General features: G+C 38.3%; 1 long non-coding RNA gene across 1 annotated transcript; it reads right to left on the minus strand.

Moving 5' to 3' along the window:
- Nucleotides 1-8,770: 8,770 nt before the first annotated feature.
- Nucleotides 8,771-10,686, minus strand: LOC139144241 (uncharacterized). The gene is made up of 3 exons (XR_011554791.1): nucleotides 10,137-10,686; nucleotides 9,192-9,327; nucleotides 8,771-8,982 (listed from the first exon to the last, which is right to left on the minus strand). It is a non-coding gene; the product is annotated as an uncharacterized lncRNA (long non-coding RNA).
- Between the last annotated feature and the right edge of the window lie 8,466 nt (nucleotides 10,687-19,152).

Raw genomic sequence — 19,152 nt, forward strand, 5'->3', positions numbered from 1 at the left:
AAGCCAGTGAAAAGTTTTCTTACACCAAGAGTTTTAAAATGAACCCCCTACAAGTTGTAGATCAGAAAAGAATGGTAAAACTTAAGGGAGGGCAGACATCACTTGCTTGCTGTTTTACTTTAAAATCTGAGACAATAACTTTTCAATGGCAATAAAATCCATCCAAGACTGTTTGAATACTCTCTGCAATATTACAAAGAATGTAGAACATGTAATAAAAATATTTATATGTACCATATTGCAGAACTTTGCGAGTGATTTCTGTAGTACACTCCATAAAACATTTCAACTTGAAAAACAGACTGTGAATTCAACACAGCCTTTTTTAAAAACTTATTTAAAACCTAGCAAAAATAGTGAACTGGTAATGAGAATGCTGTAAAAATAAAATACAATGAAATGAAAGTGCGAACTATGATTTCTACCAAAACTATCATCCCTTACCAGATATAGCGACATGTATGATAAATGTGAATAGAAATTCTTCAATAATCCTCATATACTTTTGAACACAAAAACTTATTCACGTGTGACTTAGAAAAGAGATTAAAAAGATTAAAAAATCTTCAGGATACGTATAGAATATATGTCAGTTCTTCACTTGTACAAAGATATCACTTTTAGGCAGTGTTATGAAATGAATTCTTTGTTGTTTCTTCCCAAAGTCTATGATCACCGTTTGGATATCAGGAGTCTATGGATCAAGATCAGGTCTCTCTTTCCTGACTTAACCTGCTCACCCCTAATTCCCTGTAAACAGGTCCAAACTCACCATTGATAACAAACAATGGGTTTGGGTCAAACCATGGTGGTGTGAGGGCTAAGGTAGACTGGTTCTTGAAAGTGAAAGACTTAAATACCGTGACGTTTTACAAAGCAAACTTTGATTGGATCGACGGACATAATATTGGCTCCGGTACAGAACCAAGTTATGATCCACAGATTGAAAACAGGAAATTAAAAGGATTAAAATAAAAGAAAGGAATCAATTAATTTCTATTTATTGTTCTAAAATAAACGGCATGGCCATTAAATAATGATCATGGTTAAAATAGAGTCGGCATATAACAAGGACACATTGAACGATGTTAATAAGAATTCAATATAATATTGAGGTAAACAAAGTTAACTTTATCTTCCTTGTGAGAATTAATTAGGCTTGCATTGTGTTATTCCATGTGCACTATTTATTATTCTTTATCACATGCACAAGCCAAGTTTGTCGTCTCCGAACAAATAATACGGGATTTATTCTCTGGTCGTTCTACGTCACAACAACCCGCGTCTATGTCATCAATTTTGGTGTGTCGGACCTTTTTTTTGGTCGATCTTCGGTGTGCTTGTAAATATGTAAACAAACAACATGGCGGCCGATGTTTCTCCCATCAAAAGTCATGTCATGCATGTAATGAAATCGATATTTTCACAGACTACGACATTACTAATCTGAACAATGTAAATACAAGAGTGTACCGCCTGTATATTCTGAAGGAATTACGTGAATAATTTCCGGAAACAACGAACTCGAAGGCGGTCGCGTATACCGTTGGTCAAGTTCCGTACGCATTGCAAACAGGGTCAGGCGCGACGTTTACAGTGTTCGCGCCGTCGAGATTCAGGCGATATTTGTTCCCAAAAAATAGCGTATCTTTGTCTGTGATAAATTTCTAGGACTATGCTATCTTTGAAATCGAGTATAACTTTGCAGAAGGTAGCCTATGTGTAGACCGAGAGCTGTCATTTGCTCCACATACGAACGAACGTGAGCGCTAACGCACACGACGGACGACTGGAAATGATTGACAACTTGTGCATGGCGTACTGATATTTATTCCCAAAGTAGTTCAAAAGTTTAAACGTGGAATCGTCATGGAAAACTTATTTTATTTTGGAAAATAACGAATTCTTGGCTTGTGCATGTGATAAGTATATTATTCCCTAATATTTTTCTTCATTCAGCTCGGAAAATACTCGTGACGTAATGACCGTGTCACCACGATTCGAAGACAAGTGGTGACACGGTCATTACGTCACGAGTATTTTCCTTCGCTGAACGAAGAAAAATATTAGGGAATAATATCTAAGTGTACACAATTATTGTACAGTGTGCACAACAATCCATGTGCAAGAGATATATTTTTGCTTTACAGAATGTCCCTTACGGGCTTTCATAGCATTGGATATTGCAGTGATAGCTATACACTGAAAATATATCACAATGACATCTACATTACTAAACTGCACTTGGTCTATGGTGTAATCACTCATATGAATTTATCATCTACTATATATATGGTATAATTCTTCACAAAGAAAAACAAAATCACCTGTTCTGAAAATGTGTACATCTTTCTTTGAGTAGTTTACCAAACACATTGCAAGAAAACTTTTACAAAGCCTGTTACAAAGCAATAAATAAAACAAAAGAGGTTGCAAAACCAGTCAACAAACAGCATCTCCACCACTGAACAAAATGCCTGGCTTTTCTAAGCAGATAGGACAAATATAATACAAGATGCCTGTACACTCCCTGTGTGACTCTATATATGGCAGTAGTGCTGCACAAATTATTTATCTTAAAACCAAAGTGGGAAGGCTTCAAACAGAAAGAAATCTCTACATTGCATAGACCAATCATAGCTTTACACTATGACAATATGTATGTCACACAAGAGTGTTAATCACCCCAGAGTGATACAATGTGGTTCTTCTTGAGTTAAAAATGCTGAAGCAATATCATCTGCTGCCAACATGTCACAGTCAAAGTGGTCCAGCTTTTACACGTCTGTTTCTTATATTCAATTCTTAAAAGTCTGGCATATCTGCTGTCCTCTGCGTTGAATGACATTTTGTCCATTTTATTAATTCAAGCAATACTTCAGGCTAACTATTGTATAACTACATTGTTTTTTTTATACAAAACTGATTGTTTTGTAGTGAACAAAGAATTTGCTTACTTCTAATAGTCTCACTATTTTATTTCAGTATAATCTGAACATGATGCATTTGCCTAGTGTACTCCACCGTGTAAGTCTTTTAAGCACTCTTGGTAATTTTTAAATGGATTTGTCTCTGCTTAAGAGAATATACCCTTTGGAGTCTGGCTTTGTTGTAGAAAGTTTATTGAAATAGCTTCCACCTAAAAAAAATTTCCAAACGGGACAGCAGCATCACCTCTAGCTTAATATGCGTTTATATGACTTGTAAAATGCTATCAGTATGGAGTGAAGTGAGTTCAGCGAACAGCATGTCATTAAATGTCCAAAAACTGAGGTCATCCAAAAACTGTCACACTGAGTGTACAATGAATATGATTGTTGAAAATGGAATTTTTATAGTCTGGACTTGAATTCTTTTGTAAACAATAACAATGGCTTTTTCTGATGTCAAGGCTAAAACAATTTGAGATTCCAAAGACTGCAGGGCAATCCACCATTCTATTTGGTATAGAATTGGAATGTGGAGTTGACACACAAAACAGTACCACTGGGAAAATATTAATTAAAGAAATTGTGTTAATTCTGTTTAAAAAAACCAGTACAAGTGAAGTAAGAATAGAGGAATCGTTCCCACATTCTTCTTCCCCAACCAGGATATCAAACGGTTCACATCTAATGACGTGTCAATGAATGGCCACCAGCTCTTGCTGAATGCTTTTTTTCTGTTGTATTTTTTCTATGTAATATCTATATTAAAGCTATCGTGTGACACCAAGTATGGCTCAGCATTCTCCCCATAGCAATAAAAGAATATCAGCCCATTCATGTACTCTAAATGAAATTCATTAATATAAAAATTAATTACATTGTAATGAAAATTAGCCAATGCCTTATAACTACTTCCAAGAGACAGATTCTTGGCACGGTCCCTCCACTGTGTTCTAGGTAATGGAGTCTTAAGTATGCAGTGTATCAGACTGATACCTTAGTTACTTGATAATACCTAATTGGCAACAATACATAGACAGTACAAGCAGTGGACAGGGAGCCAGCTTACATTTGTATATTCCTCTTTCTGCCAGACAGTATCATTTCCCCATCTGCCAAGTCAGGAAAAAGTGGTAATTAGCTAAAACCATATGTATTTTCACTCACTTGGCTTGGTATGTAGAAATCATAGTTTACAGTAAGTCTGTCTTCAGGGAACTTCACATTTTCAAGTCTTCATTAACCCTTTGAGCGCTGTCATTTTCTCCCACCAAAATTTTAGTGCAAAATTTTACCAATTTTTGTGAATTTTTCTGTAATTTTTTGATAATTTTGGATCAAATGGACCTCACATTTCATTGGCTATAGTTTTTTCTCAAAATTTTGGCAAAAATCTTAGAAAAATTGACTGGGGGTATATTTTATGTAGGGGACAAAAATAGACTTTGGCGCTCAAAGGGTTAAAATACATGATATCATGTTTTGTGTTACTAGCTTTAACCAACTCAACCTGATGATGAAATATGAACTTGGCAGGAAATTTAACTATACATTCCTGAGCCAAAGATAGTGTAGATAGGACCAGAATTTTCAAATATATTTTGATGAAATTTTTCCAAACTAAGCCATGGCATTACTACTTACATTGACTTTGCTATTTATATCTCAACAAAGTTTGATACAATTGCCAGGCAGCTGTTTTTTAAGAAAAAAATTCCCATGTTACGGATCAATATATATGGCTGCTACATTGTACATTGAACCATTAATTTCTAAGAAAACACATTGTGATGTTCGAAATGTGAGAAATCGAGCGAATTGTTTTCGTTATTTCGCCTCTGCAATTTTCTCTGAATGTTAAGCCAAAAACTTCAGTTCTGATTGTTATTCTGAATTAGTCTGGTCCCCTGCCCATTTCTACTGCTTGCTGTGCTGCTCACAAAAATAGGGTTAGGTATGGGCTACTTTTGGGTAGCAAATTTAGTCCGAATTTTGACTGAATAATAATGACCACAGTCACCTGACAAGACCATGTGATCAGCATAATCTGTATAGTGACATACTTGGATTTGAACGTAGACAAAACATTTAAAGTTGAAGTTATTTGCATGTTTTCACTTTTAAGTTTCTGACTTTGTACCTATGATGGCATTTACTGGTGAAATGACGATTATCGTATATGGTTTTTTTTGAGACATGACAGACTATCCCTCCTTTCCAATCTAGGGCATTGACTCTAACATGAGTGTTTTTTTTATTCAATTTTGACATAGGATGCATAGGTTTGAGAACCAGGGAGGTAAAATTACTCCATGTGCAAATGACATCTAATGTTGGAGATAACTCAAGGTTGGAAATAAATTCAATGCAGTCATTGTGATTGTACTATTACCTAATGACATGCTTACAATACCTGACCCTATTTTCATGAACAGTGCAGCCAGCGGTAGAAACGAGACAGGAGACCAAGATTAACTCTGAATATACATTTAAAAATAAATAAGGTTGAATCTGAATCCAAACTTTGGTTTGGTAACCCTTACGAAAATTAAAGCCTTGCGGCGAACAGTTCTGGTAAAGTCTTCATAATTGCCCGGTAAGTTTACCACAACATGTTGTGGTAAGCTTACGCATAGCTTGAGATTTTCGCATGTTGATGGATTTGCGGCGCACATATTGTGGTATGCTTACCACGACACTCATGCATGTCCTGGTATGTTTGCCACAAAAGTTTAGGCTTTGCAGAATTTTTTTGCGGTATACTTGCCACAAACAGGATTTACGGTATACATACCGCTATTGAAGCTGACCCTATGGGTAGCCCCACCCCAGTAGCATACCCAGTGGTCGCGCTTACTTTCGCAGTTCTGCGTCCCTGGGGACGCAATGTTGCCAAAATATGCGTCCATTGCTATTTGATTGCGTCCCGACTAATTTGCATATTAACTAGACTCACTTTGGTGAAGTTGTTCTTGAACAGTTTCTCACGTCGTAAAGGTCATCACGATAAGGTCAATCACCCAGTTGTTCATGGTAACAAACGTTCAACGTGTTTAATGTGCAAAATTAACAGTTTGAATCTTGCAAGTAATTTATCTCAGTATTTTTTTACTTCTTTCGTTTCTTTTCGTTAAATATTGCTATAGCTTGATTGATATCGAAGTCCTGTAGTGCTGGACCGTGTATGCTTATTAGCATTAAATCATCGACATGATCATCGGAGAGACGGCTGCGTCGAGCACATTTTATGCGATTCTGGGTACTAAAACCCCTTTCACAAGGTACACTTGTAACAGGGATAACCAATGCTATTGACGCGAGAACTGCGTAATCGGGAAATATGTCGGCATAATCGGTTGTGAGCACACGGCAGGCATCCTCAAAAGAACGAACTCCATGACCCCGAAGTGTACGCTTGACTGCGAGGAACTCATTGCGTAGATTGCCGCCATTCAGTAATGGCTCTACCTCAACTCCCGTCGCGTCCTGTTTCGGCTGCCCGTAAAACACTGAAAGTCGTTCAAGACTTTCAGTTGCATAGTCTCGAAGACGTTCGTCGTCATCAGGGTAAAGACTCACATTAAACACCTTATCGAAGCTACTCAGCAGATCTAACGCGTTGTTAGGGAAACGATCCTCTAGTCTCGATATCAAATGTTCGATAAACGATTGTCTCACACGGTTGTGAGCGGTTATATTTGCAGCCGCAGCATATGTTACTTGTATTCCACGAATCGTGCGGTTGTTCTGTTGAAATTCCTGATTGAAACGTCGTTCACTGTCGCCAGACATCGGCTCATCGAGGAGATCGCGAAGTGCCGCAATAGTTGTGCCAACCATTGGCTGCACTCTCGACAGATTAACACTCTCTCGTTGAAATACTAAGTTCAATCGGTCCATAATTAGCAGGACGTCTGTGAGCGTGTAGGTCAACGCAATGAATGAGTAAGGTTTGATCAGTCTTAACAAGCCTTCTGCCGTGGGATTTTTTCTTGCATCCTCCTCCAACTCTAGCACTAAAGCAGGCCAATTGCTTTCAATTGACTTTACAGCCCGTGACAATGACAGCCATCTAACTGAACATGGCTGCTTTAAACTCAAGAAATCGCTGACATCGAGGGCTTTGTTGAGTTCGCGCAATCGCTCGTAACGAGCAGCGGAATATTCAAAGTAATTATATACCGTATTAACTGTATTCTATATTTGGCGACTGCTTCAACACCCTTCGCAGCATCGGACGACACGAGTGCAACTCGATGAGCAGCGCAATGCACCTGTAACATGAACGGGTTTACACGCTGAAGGCGCACTCCAACTCCGTTGAGACGTCCGGTCATTACAGACGCACCGTCTGATCCAAGTCCAACTACTTTGTATTTCGAAATATTCATGCGCTCAAACTGTTGTAATATCGCCTCAGTCACCGTTTCAGCATTGCCTGCTGTAATTGTTACATTTCCGGAAAACACTGTTTTAGCTTCTCCGTTCTTTACTATGCGAATAAATATGATAAGTTTCTTATTGACCGTAATATTTACGGTTTCATCCACGATGACCGAAATGACGGGACTTGCAGCAATCTCTTTATCAAGTTCTGTCTGCAAACTTTGGCAATCGCGGCTTGCATCTCCCTCACACTTTCGTGGTGTTTGTAGTATTGGCCGTCTGAAAGCGCTTGACACTTATTTTCGTTTTGTAGCTCAAGCAAAGATGAAAACATATCATCTGGTAATTCCTTCTTAGCCATAAAATATACTGTTCGAAGCATTGCCGCATGTGAATCTTTCTGTTTTCCTTGATTTATTTCCACGGTCTTTTTCATACTTGACTGAAGTGGCTTGTGTTTCACTGCGTCGATATGATCGGTGTGTCCAGAATGACGTACTAAAGCTGAGCGTTGCATGTCGCTACATCCTACGGCACTAGTAAAGGAATTTTTTTTGCCACTACTTTTGCACAGTGAACAAAACATCCTGTCTTCACTTTTCCCGTCAATAACGGCGGTCTTGTTCAGTAGCCATGGAAATTCCCTCTCCCACTCCGATCTATATTTTCGCTTTCTTGATTTAGCTGGCGTAGTGCTCGAGTCGGGAGTCACATTACCGTGTTCAACGGCTGCGGCAATACTTGAAGTTTCTGGCTGACGAACCTCACTCGGAGTCGCAGTAGTTTCATCACAAGTTTCCCGTTTCGCGACCAGCTGTTGAACATTTGTCACCTGATGAACCGGAGTTTGTGAATTTGAACCGGAACAGGGTTGACTGTTTACGAGACATCATGTATGCTGAGGACGACGACGTACAAACGGTGTGATCACACTGCAATGAGTGATTGATATTTGAAATTTCGCAACCGTTTTAGGATTTCATTTTTAGAAAGTGTCAAAATTGTCAACCAATGAGAAAAAGGGAAACAACGAAACGTGTCGCAACTCTTATCAATCAAAATCATCACGGAGACGATGCGACGGTTTTGATTAAACTCGATACGCTACAAATTGTTTCATGTTTATTTTAGTGAAAGCGTTACCACTGGTAACTGTCAATCACCCTCGCGGCCGGCCGTCTTTGTATATTCACACGTGCAGTTGTTGGTACCCCCACTGGAAGCTAATGCGTCCCATTGGACGCAGATGCCATCAAAACTGCGTCCACAAGCTTGCTATTTGCGTCAAATACGCACAATTATGCGTCAAACGCGACCACTGATACCCCTACCCTTCACACTTTGCCACGACCACTCACACTGTAGCTACTCATTCTTGTGCTCATGTAAGTTTGCAGAATGTAGCCACAGGTACAAACACTCACACACATTCACAAACAAAAGAAAATCTTACCAGGTTTTTCATTGAATTCCTACCTTACATTTATTGCAGATGGAAATGCTAACAAATGACTCAAAACAAAAGAAATCACAAGTTCATCAACAGTTCTTTCACAGGGCATCTTCATAACAAAGTGTTGGCATATCCAACGATATAGTGGGAACAGTTACTTTTGATCCAGTTGATTGTTCAGTGTCTTGGTTTACTTTCCGTAGACTACAGAAAGGGCTAAAACAAAAAAAAAGAAAAACAAGAAAAGAAACATTAATGCAATCACATATACTAGCACAGTACAGTAGACAAAATGCCAAGAGAACAATCTGCCAGTCAGTATGTAATTGCAACTGCCTTGACATACCTTTCACAATGAGTCTTGCACATATCATGAAATGGAATCCAGGTCACTAAATTGTAAAGATATTTCAAACGGTACTTACACTTATATATTTGCCCTGGCAAGCTTGGTTACTCTTTTGGGACCAATGTGGGTTTATGAGATTGGTGATGTAAAGTTGTCATCAGCATTGCTTTTTCTCAGCATCCGTTGCCACAAAGACATGTCGTCACTTCCAGCTACAAGTAAGAAAATGCAATGGAATAAAAAGGAATGTAAAGGAAAAAGTCCCAGCGATTATGTTTGGTGATTTTGACTACATGTGACATGAAAACTAGTTTACTACTATATCTGTGAATCTAAATTACTTTTAGATGGGGGGGGGACAACGCTTCCAGTGATCCACAGCTACAGAAAGATAACTGAAAATATTGTATGCATGTTTTGTGTTGTAAGATTTCATGTAGAACTTCAATGAAATATTGTAAATCAATCATTGATTTGGATTTCGCCTTACAATATGCCAGCAAAATATTTACGGGTAACGTTGAATAAATGTCAAAATACATTAATGAAGATTTCAAAAGAAACTTAAGTGTCAAAGACAGAGACGTCCAGCATCGTCCAGCATGATCTTATAAATAGACGTATACCAAATTTCATGACATGAAACACGTGTACAAACGATACTAGGTCAGAGTTTAAGAACTTAATTCTTACCTAACTATTCCTAAATGTATTGTTTTTTCATTGTTTTATATCGTACATCGAGGGAAATTTGTATACATATAAGCAAAAGTTTCACCCTGGGTACAGCCCGAGGGACTGTGCCTTCGCCGAAGTGTCGAAGTATGTATTCCCCAGACATAGACACTATCAATACATCGGTATGAACAGATAAAGGCCACTCCTTTCACACTGTTCACTCAACGTTCAACCTCGGGAGTTATTCAGACAATTGGACAGTGTTACTCGAGAATTGCACAGAACAAAAACAGATAAAATTCGTCGTTACGTTGCAGAGAAGGATACTCGAAAATTTACTTACCGAAATTCAAACGATCGCCTTGATCCTCAGCTCGGCCAGCTCAGGGTGTTATCATGGTTATAAGAATGGTGTCCATTGTTCACAAGCCGATCGCGATCTCCACACGCCGATCGTGACGACGATGACATGAAAATTAACGCGTCTTGAACATTGCCTATAGGTTGTACATTCATAGCTAGGGTATACGAAGCTGTCAAGGTGATGTCCAACGGCAAATTTCAGTGAAATTTTGTCAAAAGTCGAGTGAAAAAACAGCGACAATGCATTCAGCAATTCAAAAGGGTCGTAACTGCCTTTCTGATATCAGATTTGCCGCTGAGATTTGACCTGTGACACGCCAATCTGACCAATCACAACGAAGTCTTCACATGATCTATGATGTCATCAGGCGTGATACTATTACTTCCGATACAAAGTCCTTGCAATCGCGATCGCTGTACACGTACGTAACATAGCATGAATCGTAGTGGAAGTTTTGTTAGAAGTAATTCATTCAAAAGTAATTCACTGAAAACTTACAGCTTTCGACGGACTATTCTTGACCGCGGACATCCGGGAACTTGCGGATTTTTACGTCATTTTTGCGTCACACTGCCGTGAGAACAAATATTGAAGTGTGGATTTTTCAACATTTACTACAGCATTCAAATTTTCAACATTATGTCAATGATAAACACTAAGTTCTGTACTTTGTCACATAATTTCTGCATTGTTCACTGTCTTGTATAGTCAAATCCAATTTCACCTCACTCGCGTGCGTGAGGTGAAAGTGACGTCACTCCGCGGTCAAGAATATCCAAGCAAAAGTGTATTGACAGCACCAGTGGCTATGACCCGACACTAAGCCCCACACTATGTAGGCCATCCCTTGTATTACATAGCAGTTAGCACAGCAGCTAGCAGTGCAGTGGCGCCTCGATCGCGGGGCTAACCGTGCAAACCCTTCATAGGCACTATACTAGCACTATTTTATAGTGTGCCTTCCCTGAGATACGGGAATTCAATTTCGATAAAAACTGTGTTCTATACGACAGGCGTGAGATACAAAAAATCCAACATACCAGTTCAATAATAGCGTTGATCGCGATTTCGGGTATGTTACTAAATATAGCTGCACGCGCGCGACTTTCGGACAAATATGCTGAAATTCGGACAAATTTTGTCGTTGTATGCGCGGCTGTTGTTGCAGCTTGTAGTCTCAGTCATCAATTCATACGAATAAGTGTGACGCTAAATAGCCTTTCTAACACTGGCAGGTTTTATTTTCGTCGTTTATGCGGAAAATGCGGACAAATGTTTATTTATGCATATTAATGAGAGAGAACAGTGACGTCATTTGCGATCAGCGCTATTTCTTAGATTTTTGTTCGGGCGCGTTTCTCTGGAGACACGTACGTACGTGTTCACGGCAGGTTGAGTGAGATGTCAATCATTTGTACAGTGGATGGCAATACGACTAATAATTCCCTTGTCTTTCTAAGTCGGCGATATCAGAGTAACTTATACCATACCTACCTCCATGCTTATACTGATCATATGATGGCTTCGGAAAATAATTGTCGAAAGACACAAATAGAATGAGTGTTTTCTCCGACCGCGGTGACTGACATGCTCTGTCCGCTTATTATTAGGCCTACCCAAACTGTGGCAAAGTTCTTTTCCTTCATGGATTACGGCCGATTTTCGAGAGATTTTCGTTGCTGCCATGAAATTGATGAATTTAACATTGAATTATCGTGGAGATCATTGGCTCAAAACGTTTCCCGATGGACAGGGAAAAATGGTTTCATGGGATTTTTGTGGCTGCCTACAGTGTAGGCCTATGTATGAAACAACATTGTTATCAACAGAATACCCGTCTTTATTAGATCAACTTCGTCACTTTTCTCGCCTCGATCACACCATAGGGCCTATAGCTGCTAAATCGCTCAAATTAAGCTATTTTGGCAATCCAGCGATCCCGCACCTTTACATATGTGCTATTGTTGATGTAATCTGGATTCGTAAAATCTTGTCACTGTGTATAGAAGTATCATTTGGAGAGTCAGGTACTTTTGTATGTGAATTTCCTAATTTCTTGGAAACTGACTAAGATGTGTCCTACAAATATGTATTCACGTTTTAACATCCCCATTTTGAAAAATCAATAAATATACTATTTTGTTATTAAATTTAGAGTGCAAACATGTATATTCTTTATCATGCATATGATATACGGTACATCTACAGAAGCCAGCTGGGCACACACATTCATTTGGCTGCCCTGTAACCGTGCAGCCTTGAATTCTTACACATGATTCTGCACAGTCTGTGCTGTGTGACCATTGTATTTACGTAAAGCCTTCAATGGCAAACATACCACAAAGCAATCTGCAACTTTGTTTACTTCAGTCTTGTGGTAGACATACCAAGAGAAAGATTGCTAATCACCACAAGTGCACCACTAGTGGTGACTATCGGCGCAGGATGGATAGAGTGTTCTGGCACACAAAAGTATGCGTGGTATGTTTACCCAGAGCTTGCAGCATGTTTACCACAAAAAATCTGTTTCGTACGGGAATCTTCATACATGTCCCTTTGTAGTTGTCAACTCTGAATATACATTTCAAAATAAATAAGGTTGAATCTGAATCCAAACTTTGGTTTGGTAATCTTCATACATGTCCCTTTGTAGTTGTCAAGCTATAGTGTTTGAGGTGAAATCATCAAAACACCTGAGAATTATGGAAATGTGAATCCTTACATCAATGACACAATCCTTGAATGTAGATCTAATTTTTGCTTGAACGGGAATTTACAAGACTGTGGGCACACAATAGGAAGATTACTGATGACGCAGTCATTGGCATACACTGGACGGAAGTTTTTGAATGTCATAGCATCGCTTTGACTGTATTTATAATTTGAATAATCCTAATGGGCACATTCGGGACATATGCAAATAGTCGTAAAGAAAACACATTTTGAAACATGCGTTTCCGAAAAGAAACGGAACATTTTTTCAGTTTATTTTTGACTCAAGATAGTCGCTATATAGTCACAGGCATATGCAAGATTCAATGACAATGAACGCCCGAAACATGGGAAAATCATGAGATTCTTGGACAAAACATGGCATGTCTGATCAGTAGCGTGGCTTTTTTACATTTGCATAGATTTATGATAATCCGGCTTTTATAAGGGAAGTTCCTGTTTAAAAGCTTTTACGTATCCCACATATTTGTAACTGTGGATTACTTTATTTTCACTCAGAATTTATTAACAACACACCATTAAAGGTATACTGTCACCTGTTTCACCTGTTCCAATTTTGCCATAGTTACCATGGAAAGAGAAAATCTAACCAATCACACATTTTAAGCAGCTGGCTGCTTTTTAAAAACAGTGCCCTCACATGGGCATTTTGAATACTAAGGAACGCCCCTTTGACCATATATGGGCATATTTAGATTACAGGTGACTGTATACCTTTAAGTTAAAGCAGAAATTGCTCAATTTAAACATTCGTACAGAATGCCTGAAAGACGCATTTTACAAAGTTCATTAAAAGAGCAAGTCTGTAGTACTACAAAGTGGATAAAACATACCACTCAAGTATGGCAAAAGATTTGAAAATTACATTGTGGGCTTGTGCCCCCTTGACAAATAACTAGGGGTGCCAACATGTCAATAGAGGGGAATCCCCCATCCCCCTGTGTGGATGAAACACTAATGTCAAAGTTGCTGTTCGATGTGCCTTTAAATAGCGATTTCCTGACAATACTTCACGGTGATGTATAAATGTTAGTTACAGACTTAAATGATGTGGTCAAATTATTTAACATTTTGCACAGAGTTTGTGTGACCTAAATGTGCACAATGTCAACTGTTACTGTAAGGTTATTGTCATTCTTTTGGACCCGAGATTGAAACTGTATCCAAATCATACTCCAACTTAAGCATTGGTCCCTAAATTGGAAAGGCTGTTGTTTGAGGGCGCTCTTTGGGGGGTTCCGCAAAAGCTGTATCAGGGCTGTAAAGGCTCATCATATGCCTTATACTGCTATAGATAAGACAGTAGAATTAATATTTTACATAGTCTGTAGTAATTTTGAATGCAAATATTGCTTATTCAGTTGCCGCTTTGAAGTAATCAATCACAAAGCTCAGAGCCATATTCCCAAGCTCTTGTGGATTTACATTAATATGCCACCATTTGTTTACACTCTGTTAATGTTGCTCTTGAAATGGGCACTCTAGCCGGGCTAAAGACAATTCATGATAGATTGATGCCGACAGTTCTGACATTCACCAGATCAAATCATCAGTATCCTACTTTTAAAATACAGTTTTGTATGGTGTACAATGTATCAACAACTGTTGAATCTGCTGCAGTGAAAACACTGTTGAAAACGAAAGCATAAAAAGTATAGATCAGGATTTTGGACACGTTAATCTAGGCATATGATAATATATTTCTGAACATTTGGTTGGAGCTGCAGTTTTCGTTTGACTTCCTAGAAGATGGTTTAATGTCAGGTTTGTCTACACAGCTGTTGTGTGTACAATCCACAAGATTATTTTTGGGAATTCAATCATCGTTGAACTTGAATTCAGTAACAATAATATTGGCTTTATACTTATGTACAGACTATGTTTATATCGTAAGTAAAATCGTTCCACACGTTAAATGGAAGTAGAAGGAATTCAGAGTTGATAAAAATTTAGGAAAAATTCTAAGGAGGGCAGATTCTTGGAGGAAAAGAATTCATATTTTATTAAAACACAATAACCAGTGATGTAGATAATAGCCGGTCACCGGTCAAAACGCCCGGCTGAGCTCAGCTTGTGACCGGCTATAAAAACACACGGAAAAAAATGACCAAAAAATCATGAAAAAAAAACCTTGTGCATAGGTAATTGTAGTTGAAACAAATTACAGAAAAGAGGGAAGAAATTTTGAGTAACACAAATCTACAATGTTACGATCCCGATCTAGTTGAGCTTTGCATGCAACAGCTATAGCGCATGACCTGAAGTAATTGCCGTTGCATATCCAGTTACATCGGATAGGGTTCGGTACAATCGGAAAGCAATCGACAACTGTTCGTATTATGCAAATGTGACATGTGACTATGACGTTGTGGAAAAGTTGTCGGTAATGCCATATGCAGGCACATTTGAATATCAATATCCACAATGTCTAAGGCAGAAAACTCCAAGAAAAGGAAACTAAACGACCAGCAAAGTATTTGGAAATACGTGGTGGTAAAAAAAGCCGATGAAGCTGGTGAGTCCCTCGAGGACAGCTGTGCAGGGCCGTCGTCTTCGATGAGTGTGGATGATAAACATCGCAAATGCAATGTTGATATAGCCAGTGCTAGTGAGAGTGGTAACGATGTCGATGCCGAAATTTCAAGTCCAGTAAGCTCGACTGATATAAACAGTGATGAAACCGGTAAAACCCAAAAATGTGAGAGAAAAGATTCAGTTTCTCTGTCAGAGGGTAGGAGGGAAATTTTGAATGCCTTCCAAACGTGTGGAGACTCTGATGACTGTAGCAACAGTCATAACTTTTACATGTGCAGTGGCAGGTGTAATGATGTTAGCAAAAATGATGAGTTGTCCAGTAGACGCGGTAAATCAGATTCAAAGTTTTGTCATCAGTGGACATTTGCAAGACATATCGCTTTTGATTACATGACAGATCTGTGGTGGTTGGTTTACATCGAAAATGTTGGAATGTACTGCTTGCTCTGCAAGAAACATGACACTTCAAATCCTAAGAACAAATCAAAGAAATGGAATATCACACCTTCCGTCCGTTTGAGAAGGGAGGCAATTTTGGAGCATGTCAGCACAGAGCAACACAAAGATGCAGTACACAGAGAAATGTTGCAAAGAGTATCGGTCTTTCAAAAGCAGATTGATGAGAAAAAATGTGTCAGTGATACTGTACTTGAGAAAACATTCACAGCAATCTACTGGCTTGCAAAGCAGGAAATTTCCAATGAGAAACTGGTTCCGCTTATTGAATTACTTGAATCACTAGGAGTTGATGAACTCAAGTATTTTAATCACAGGAGCAGGCCATCCATCAGGGAAATGTTTATTTCTCTCGGGGAAACAGTGAAAGAGATTGTCTTGGACCAAATTAGGAAGTGTAAATCATATAGGGTTCTAGCCGACGAGGTGACAGACGTAGCAGTTATGCAACAGCTGATTATTTTTGTTAAGTACTTTGATGAGGATGCCGGAATTGCTAAAACTGACTTTCTTGGCATGGAATCTATTTTGGAATCAGAGGGTGCAAATGCCGAAATTGTCACTCAAAAACTAGTACACTGTTTAGAGGAGTGTAATTTACTCATAAACAATCTCAAAACTTTTGTTAGCGATGGTGCTAGCACCATGGTTGGTAAACATAATGGAGTGGCAGCAAGACTCCGCCGCTTAAATGCATTAATATTGAATTTTCATTGTATATGTCATAAATTGGCTTTAGCTAGTATGGACACTGAAAAGGATGTTGGTTACATCCGAGAGGTTGCAAACACCTTAATTCATGCCTGGAGCTTTTTTGAACATTCCCCAAAAAGAACAAACGTGTTTGTGAATGTTCAAACAGAATTGGCAAACATGAGTTTATCTGAAAAGTGTAAAAAATATGTTGGTAAAAAAATTAAGAAAGCATGTGCAACAAGATGGCTATCCTTTGATAGTAGCGTAAAAAGTGCATATGAAAACTATGTTGGTTTGTTGCATACTTTTAAAGCCCTCGATAGTGATCCTACAGCACTTGGGTTGTATAAAAAAATGAAGAAACCCAAGTTTCTGGGTGCACTCTACATTTTAAACTCAGTTTTACCTGTTTTGAGTAACCTAAGCAGAACTTTTCAGACTGGGGCGTTAAACTTTTCTCATGTTTCACCTGCAATAAAGTATACACTAGCCAATCTATCCTCAATTTCATGTCCAGTACAAAAACTGGAGGAAGATTTAAAAGGCAGGTTGTCCTGTCTTGACATTGAGCTTTGTGACTTTGTCAAGAAGGAAATTTCTTCTCTACACACAAAATATATTGAGTGTGTAAAGAAAAACATTGAACTCCGATTTAATGATAGTCTGAATATTCTCACCAGTTTCCACTATTCAACCCACTTGAGCTGCCAAACCCTGATTCACTGTGCAATTCTGAGTTCAGAAATTATGGAATAAGTGACATTGAGACTTTGGCTGACCATTTCTACCAAGAAGAGCCAAACAAAGATGTTCTAGCCCAAGAACTTCAAGCTGAATGGGGAAAATTTAAGTTTGATATGCACAGTATGCAAAAACAGATACCCAGTGAGGTGAAAAACAAGTATGCAGTGAATCAAAATGACAGTAACAGTAAAGGGAAAAAAGTACTTGGTCCAGGTTCTAGCCAAGGTTTTGTTCCAACACCAATTGAATGGACTTTAAAAAAAGTGTTCAACATGAAATCAGAGTATGGATACTTTTATCCAAAGTTAGTGGAAATAGTGGAAGTAGCTCTTTCTGCACCCATCACTAATGCCTGGCCAGAACGTGGAGCTAGTGCTTTGAAAAGAATTAAAACCAGGTTGAGAAACAGACTTTCAAATAACATGGTGAATTCTTTGCTGCACATAACTGTCAATGGACCAGACTTGTATTCTAATGAAGCCAAAGCTGTTCAAAAGTGGCTAAGTATTAAGCCAAGGAAAAAACTAAAACAATCAAAACTTCATAGGGAAGGAACAGAGACAAATGAAACAGACAAACAAAGCACAAGTACAACAATGGTAGATCAGAGTGTTCAGGTTGGGGAAGAGGATACCCTAGAGAATTTGATTGATGAAATTCAACAGGCTAAAGCAGTATTTAATGATCTGTGCAATGTAGATTCAAGTGATGAGTCTGGATTTGAGGAAAGTGGGGGAGAATATTGACACTGTCTTCAATAATTCACAGCATAATCCCAATGAGTGTATCTGGCATGATGTCTGTAATAGATTCACTGTGAAATAAAAAAATGATACTCTATGATTGATTGGATTGATAGTACTTCAAGTTTATTTTTTACCTAAAATGATCAAAAAAGCTTCAAATGTATACAAATTTGATAAATACAGGGTGTAAAATAGTGTGCATTTTCATTGGACAATTTCAAACACAAGTACAAACACCCCCCTCCCACACCCAACCCCGCGGCTGCTTCGCAGCCGCTAATGACCGCCTATAAATTTCCTTGCCCACCTATCACAAAACATATCTACATCACTGATAACTGTGCTGTAATTGGTAATCTTTCAAAAACATATTTTTAAACAAAGGTTGTGAAAAATTACCAATGTATGTTATCTTCAAGTAATTCAACCCCTTATAACTCCCACTTGGAATGGGAGATTTCATGACATACATGTACCGGTACAAAGTTGTATCCACAATGGATATTGTTATGTTTTCTATTAAAGATGTGCTACATTTGCAATAGCTTCATAGATGCTGTAAGTTGCTTTAGTATGAAATCTTTATGGTCTCAGTAATACCTGCAAATGCAACTATAACATTCTATTTGTAATTTGATGACTTTGATTTTGTTTATTGCTTTCAGCTATGTACAAAAATGGAAATTAAAGACAACAGCAGAGAGTCTACTTAACCCTTTCACCACCATGGTTTGGTCCAAACAATTGTTATCAATGGTTAGTGTGGACCTGTATACAGGGAATCGGGGGTGAAAAGGTTAAACATCACATCAGGCAATCAAGTTTCCCAACCTGCTTTAATTGGACAGAGGGTAACACATCTAATGAAGAGACTGCAAGATTCATTTTCTACTGAACTTTAGTGATCTGAACATTGATCTATCTTTTATTTCTCTGTTTTACAATAAGAATGCAACAAATGTGTCATTATTTACTATGTATCAATAACTTTCTTATGAAAATACAAAATGAACTCAGTCTGGTGAAATTCAAATTTTCATCAGTGTGTTGAAACCAGCATACAAAGTATGACTCAATCATTTGAT

The sequence above is a fragment of the Ptychodera flava genome, chromosome 11 (assembly GCF_041260155.1).
Source record: "Ptychodera flava strain L36383 chromosome 11, AS_Pfla_20210202, whole genome shotgun sequence".
Classification (NCBI taxonomy): Eukaryota; Metazoa; Hemichordata; class Enteropneusta; family Ptychoderidae; genus Ptychodera; species Ptychodera flava.